Source organism: Phalaenopsis equestris, unplaced genomic scaffold (genome assembly GCF_001263595.1).
Source record: "Phalaenopsis equestris unplaced genomic scaffold, ASM126359v1 Scaffold000094, whole genome shotgun sequence".
NCBI classification, from domain to species: Eukaryota; Viridiplantae; Streptophyta; class Magnoliopsida; order Asparagales; family Orchidaceae; genus Phalaenopsis; species Phalaenopsis equestris.
In genome coordinates this window covers 3,524,737-3,532,160 of record NW_018164536.1, presented here as the reverse complement: position 1 = coordinate 3,532,160, position 7,424 = coordinate 3,524,737, and the positions used below count along the sequence as shown (strand labels likewise).

The following is a 7,424-nucleotide window of genomic DNA, read 5'->3' as shown; positions in this document are numbered from 1 at the left end:
TACCATAATAGATATAACAACTATTTGACATTTTAGAGTATCAAAAGATTCTAGGCATTCATTAGAAACATCCTTTCTACTAAATGGCATAAAGGCTTAGTTATCTGTAAGAAGTTTTTAATGAATCTTCTATAAAATTCTATGTGGCTTAGAGAACTCCTAACTCCTCTTACTGAAATAGTAGTGGAAGATTTTCTATAACTTAAATTTTTTACTTTATCTGATGCCAAAGTATTCTTAAATATCTTATGTCCTAGAATGATCCCTTCAATCACCATAAATTGCCACCTTTTCAATTTAATATAATATTAATCTCCACATATATCTTTAAAACTAAAGCTAAGTGATGATGACAACTATTAAAACTATTGTTTATTTTTTCAAGAAAATCTCAATACCCTTTCCAATTAAATCTAAAAAAACTGACATTATACATCTTTGAAATGTAACAAGAACATTGAAAATACCAAATATCATCATCCTGAATGCAAATGTGTCATAAAGACAAGTGGAAGTTGTCTTATTTTGATCCTCATGAGCTATAAAAATCTGATGATATCTTGAATAATTCTCTCTTCAAAGGTCTGGGTGTAAATTCTAAGTAAAGAGCATGGTGTTCCTTCATATCTCTTCTATATTTTCAATAATCAAAATTACTCTGAAGGGTCAATTTCCACAACATCTAACCTAAAAATTTGATCGCTAGGGTCATTAAAGAATTGCATAAATTTTAAAACATTAAAACTCACTTTTTGAATTTGTGTCATTATTATTAATTCCTCTATTTGAACATCAATCATAGTCATTTTTAGTACAAAAGGAGTCTCCCAAGGATATAGATATCTCTTTGTCCTCATTCATATCTAATATAATGATATCAATAGGGATGACGAATTTATCTACCTTTATAAGTACACTATTTATCACTCCTCTAGGATGAATCAAAGATCTATTAATTAACTACAGGGTAATCGTGGTTGGTTGTATCTTTCCAAATCCTAAACTCCTAAATATACACAAGGACATAAGATTGACACTATTTCCTAAGTCACTCAAAGATTTTTCAAAGAACATACCTTCTATAATGGAAGGAATTATAAAACTACTAAACTCTTCCAACTTTTGTTGTAATTTTCTTTGGATATTAGAGCCGCACTCTTCACTTAAGGCTATAGTTCAAACTCTCCTAGCTTATATTTTTTAATTAATTTTTTGTTCATGAATTTAATGCAGTTAAACATCTATTCAAGAGCTTTTACAAAAAAAGAACAGAACATTAATTGTGAGCTTCGTAAATAACTCAAAAAATCTAGAAATTTACTTCTCTAAGTTGTATTTTTTTGAGTCTCTTGGGATAAGGTGATGGTGGTCATTCTTCAAACTTCCTAATTTGTTTATCCTTTCTTTTATCTTCTACATAATGGCTCATTGATTTTTCAAGTCATTAGGGATTTTTCTAAAATTTAGATACAAGTTCAGATTCAAGTTTAGGTACAAAAGTAATCTCACTGATCATGTTATCTCTACTCACTTTACATAAGACATTTATGTCATGCATCGATAACTTTTTAAGGTTAACACTCTAAAGGTCACTGAAAAGTTTTAGTTTTCATTTTTTAAATTAACGTGCATGTCTCATGATATTAAAAACCTCAACTACAATATCTATAATTCACCTCAAATATTCAACCAACCCATTATTAATATTCATATAATAAGTCAATCAGGTTAGGCATGTCGTGAGCATTTTCTTAGTAAATCATTAAACCACTCCTATGACTCATAAATGGATTTGTTATCTGACTGAGTGAAGAGTGATATCATTCATAGATTTAACAATCTTAGATGGTGGGAAGTACTTGGGTAAAATGTTTGAGCTAAATCAGTCCAAGTAGTTATGGATTCTAGAGGAAATGAGTTCAACCACATTGTTGCCTCGTCGCTCAAGGAAAATGAAAAGAACCTAATCCTAACAAAATTATCAAAGACACTGTTATACATGAGTGTTACAAGATATCTAAGAAAAAACAATATGTAAGTTTAGTTCTTCTACTGAAGAGCTCTAAACTTACTATTTTGGATCATATGGATAATTGCAGGTTTGAGTTCAAAGTTATTACCAAGGATTGACAATCTATTTATATATTGGTGAGGTGCACTATCAAGTTTTTTGTGCAACAATCAACAATAAATATTAAAAATCAATTACTAGTAGTGAATAAACACTTAGCAAGGTAAACTAATGACTAGTCACCTAACATAGACAAAATAGAAAAACTATAGTGTTACAATGCTAGTGGTAGCGCTGCGGTGCTAGCACAAAAATCAGCCAAATATTTTTTTAATGAGAGCAACTACAGAAGATAATCATACAACATAGCAATACAATTTAAAAGTAATTTATAGCAAATAATGCATAAACAACAAAAACATGAAAATTTGAATTAAAAAGGAGTCCATTCCACTAATGTTAGCTTTTCAAATCAAATTCACAATCAAAATCCTCAACTATGATGCCAAAAACTTAATCCTGCCACTACACAATTCATGCAAATGCATGTGTCACTTAAATAATGTAAATAGATTGAATCAAAGATTTTTCCACAGTAATTGATTTAGAAATTATTAAGAAATCAAAATTTACTAGTTTCCAAAACTCAAAATGATATTTAAATAACAAAAAAATATTTATATTTTAATAAAAAAATACTGTAACCAAATATTAAGTTCAAAATAAACCTCAGGATTTAAAAATTTACAATTTTAATTTTAAAATTAACAAAATATTTTTTCTAAGTGACTGCTAAAGTTTAGTTGATGTATGCCAACTCTCTCAAACACAATTACTAAATTCCAATTGGAAATCAAGACTACCTATACCTCAACCTTTGAAAGAAATTTTAAGTAAGTCCATGGCCACTATAAATTCCTGAATAAATTTGAAAAAGTAGTAAAAGCATAACTTCAATCAAAACTCAACTAAAATTCATAACTAAAGAAAACTTTAAAATAATTTCATAAATCCAAAGAAAAATTCACTTAGCATATCATGACTAAAATTTTTTGAATGTAAATTCCCACATCAACACAAAGACTTCTTTCAATTCCTTGCCTTGTTCCATTCTTTGTTTGTCTTGCACCCTCATTTGTTCTTTTAAGCTAAGGTTGGGCAACAATGCTGCAATTGATTTCTTCATTACTGCATAGATAATTACCTATGAGTTTTCCTGCACAAAAATTCATAAAACAATATAATATTTGAAGAAAAATATGAAAATATCATTTATTTATATAAGCAATGATTTCTACCTCCCACCGGAGAGAACTTTGTCATTTATAAGTTTGAAAACTGCTCAAGATTGGGTTTCCAACAAGACTAATTATGAGAGACTCAATGGTCACAATGAGAAAAGAGAGAGTTATGGAATATTATGAAGATTAGATTTATAATGCTTTGATTAGTAGTGCGTGTATCAACCATAACAATATTAAATTCCTTGCAACAATTTGCATGGAAGTATTTGTATGTGTAGGAGGAACATGCAACCACCATTACTAAGGAAGCAAAATTAAATCATATGCAGCAATTGTAGGTATCCATTATGATGTTCCAGTAATTATAGTTCTTAATTTCTTTCAAATTTTTATTTAAATATCACAACAATCATTTGTTGTTATTGATTTAAAAATTAAGCCAAATTAATTTTATGAAATAGTCAAAACTTCCTCCCTCCATCTAATAGCTAGTTAAGTGTTTTATAATTTTAAGGTTTTGGATTTCAAATGAAATTAGATAATGCAACAAATCGAATGAAAAAAAGCACATTTGAACTTCAAAATTTAAAGATCTTTAGTTAAATTAAGAATCCTTTTTTTTCTTTGAACTTGAATTTACAACTTCAAAGATTATCAAAATGAAGTAAGAAGTCAAATTTAAAACCATTAAAACCTAAAATTATAATTGCAATTGAAATGCCTGTTGTAAATTAAATTCAGCTCACAAAATCATTAGGTGATAGCCTTATAAAGAGCTTAATGGAGAAGATAAACATAGTTGAAGTTTGAGACTTGAAAACCTATGGTTTAGTGCATATAGACATCTTCAACAAGAATTTCTCCATAGAGAAAGGCTTTGAGATCCATTTATGTAGGGATATATTCTTTAGAAAATTTTGTTTAAAGGTACTATAGAGGAAGATTAAAAACCGTTCAATCTCAAAAGAACTCTTGCTATTGCGCGTTGAGTTTAGTTGGTTTTTCCCTTTTCTTCTCGAGAGATAAGCTTAAGCTGCATGAAAAAGACGAGGCAATCAAACTTTTGCCTTATGGTTTCAGGAGAAGGAAAGATTTGAATCAACCATTGACTCCCTTGAGAGAGCGTGGAATGCAAGAATTGGACCAGTCAATCAATCCAATATCTTTTTGGAAACCTATGACTTAAGCGCCCGAGTCTATAGAAAGGAACGACTGGTATAAGTGCTAAAGAGTGAGAAATTGTTGTTTTGCTCCGCACCTATACAACGTACTTTCCGCTGCGTCCCCGGTACGTAACTCGCTTTTGATGAACGTGGGCTTACTTTCGAAGAGTGGTTAGGACGTAGCCTTCTACTATTCTCAAGGGTTGAACCCAAGAACTTATGCTCTGAGAGAGAAGTGGAAACCTTCTTGGTTCTAGTTATATCATACTATCACATTCTAATAAATGTATTTAGTGATTTTCTGAAATTATTCAAAAATATTTATTTTAATTGAATTGGTTTCTTTTTCTATTTTGGATAAATTTTCACTACCATTTTGTATGAAATATAACAATATAAATAACAGCTCAAAAAACCACCTTCATTTCATTGATGACGGGCTCATATAAAGCCTTACAAGTTACGACATTTACAAACAGAACTTTAAATTAGCTACAAATCTCAACACTCCCTCACAAGATGGACAAAAGATATTCAATAAACCTGTCTTGTTACATAACCTAGACAAATCTAACGAGCTAAGTCCTTTGGTAAGGCAGTCAGCCACTTGCTCTCCAGTGGCTACATGACTTAGCTCTAGTAATTTGTTATTCAGCTTTTCCTTAATGACGAACCTATCAATCTCCACATGCTTGGTTCTATCATGTTGTATCAAGTTGTTGACAATGTTGATCGCAGACTTGTTGTCGCACCATAACTTCATTTGAGCTCCTTGGTCCACCTTGAGCTCCACCAACAATGCTCTCGACCATATCATCTCGGCAACTCATAAGGCCATGGCCTTATATTCTACCTCTATTGTTGATCTCGTTATTACAGACAATTTCTTGCTTTTCCTAGAGACCCTACGAACATGCAGTGTTCACATGTGGACCTCCTATCATCAACACAACTTGCCCATTCAGTCACAATAGCCCTCAATGACTTTAGGTACCTCAGAATTTGATACACTGCGTCCATATGACCCTTCTTTGAATCATGCATACAGTGGCTCACCAGGTTCATTACAAATGAGATGTCACCACACGTGTGACTTAGATAGATGAGATGACTCACCTATCTTTTGTATCTCTCACGATCAACTGCCTCTCTTGCTTTTGCACTAAGCTTGTCCTTTTGATCAGCTGGAGAGACTGCAAGCTTGCATCCCAGCATGATTGTCTTTGTGAGGAGATCCAATACATACTTTCTTTATGATAAAACCATTAACTCTAGTCCACGGGCCATCTCAATCCCAAGAAAATATTTGAGTTGTCAAAGATCCTTTATCTCAAACTTATTACTCAATCTTACATTTAGTTGAGTAATCTCTGTCTCATCATCATCAGTGATAATCATATCATCAACATACACAGCAAAACATAGTGATGCGACCACCATTTTGACGAAAGAACAACACATAGTAGGGATTCATTTGTTGATATCTCATGCCCGTCATAGTTTTTATAAACTTATCAAACCAGGCTCGAAGAGACTGCTTCAAGTTATAAGGCAACTTCCTGCGTGTGCACGCCTTGCCCACTATTTCATCTGTACAGAATCTTGGAGGTATTTCCATATACAACACTTTCAATAACTCACCATGAAGAAAAACATTCTTCACATCGAGTTGGTGTAACCTTCACCCACTATTCACAATAAGAGAAACCAGTGTCCTCGCTATGTTCATCTTTGCTACCGATGCAAATGTCTCGTCAGAGTCAATATCATACGTTTGACTGTACCTTTTGTCAACAATAGTGCCTTGTAACACTCCACATTTTCTTCAAGATTTTCATTTGTTGTGAAGATCTACTTGCACCCAACATCTCTTTTTCCCGTTGGCAACGGTACTATCTCCCACATTATGTTCTTATCAAGAGCACCAAGTTCTTCCAACATGGCAGCCTTCCACATTTGATCCTCCTTAGCTACATGCCAACACTTCGGTATAGAAACAATATCCAAAGATACAATGATTGCTCCATGTACAGGCAATCTATTAGGTTATGAGACAAACTGAGCAATGTCATGAGAGAAACTAAAACAATCAAGAGAATAAAGATTAGGAGAACGACCCGCATCCTTCTTAAAGCCATGGGAGTGGGAGAAGAAGGGAAAGGAATCATATCACATGGGTAATCAGATTTTGAAGTGGTGGTGTAGGTGTCTCAAGAGTCCAGCTAGAACGAGAGAAGAGACTTGATGGCCCGAGTGGCAAAACAGATACTGCTCCCTCAGATATAATGGGAAATGAAAATATGACACTAAATAGGGTGCAATGGAGAAAAATGATTCATATAGCCGACCCCACGTAGTGGGATCAAGGCTTTGTTGTTGTTGTTGTGATTTTCTTATTTTCTTTAATTTTTTACTTATTTATTCATTTTTTATTAATGAGAGCCCACTCGTCCGTAGTCTCCATGAGTTGGTTGAAACCTTACATTTATAAAATTCTGATAATTTAATTAAATTTTTGCTCATTTGCTCCAAGTAACAACCATTGGATAATCCTTTTTATGGGAAAGAAAGATCGTCAACTAATGTAATTATTTAAATGTTTTGAAAGGTTCTGGTAAACAAAAAGCCAGAAGAAAGCCACGGGTTACTCTTTCATGACATTTCACAGTAGTGAAGTTTCTCATTTCTGTTTAAACATATTGTTCAATATGGGGTCGGCTATGAAATTCTCATTCTTCAAATCTTTTGTTGTTAACTTCTATCTATATTCTCTTTATACGAATTCAAAACACAAAAATTTAGTTTCCGCTGTCTTTTCTTGAAATAAAATATTATTTACATAGACCATATGATATATTTATTCATTGATCTATACTTTATGTGACACATCCATGTAAATATTCTCAATTTTCTCACTCCACCTAACAATTAGCACTACTTGTACTTCTCAATACTGGATCAGTTCAACTTCATACATATATATATATATATATATATATATATATA

General features: G+C 32.2%; 1 protein-coding gene across 1 annotated transcript in view; it reads right to left on the bottom strand.

The window, feature by feature from the left end:
• Nucleotides 1-2,916: 2,916 nt before the first annotated feature.
• The window catches only part of LOC110020223, a 6,385-nt gene continuing 1,877 nt past the window's right edge, over nucleotides 2,917-7,424 (bottom strand). The window contains exon 2 of the mRNA XM_020718252.1: nucleotides 2,917-3,227. The gene's annotated coding sequence lies outside the window, so the exon portion shown is untranslated. The remainder of the gene's footprint in view (nucleotides 3,228-7,424) is intronic.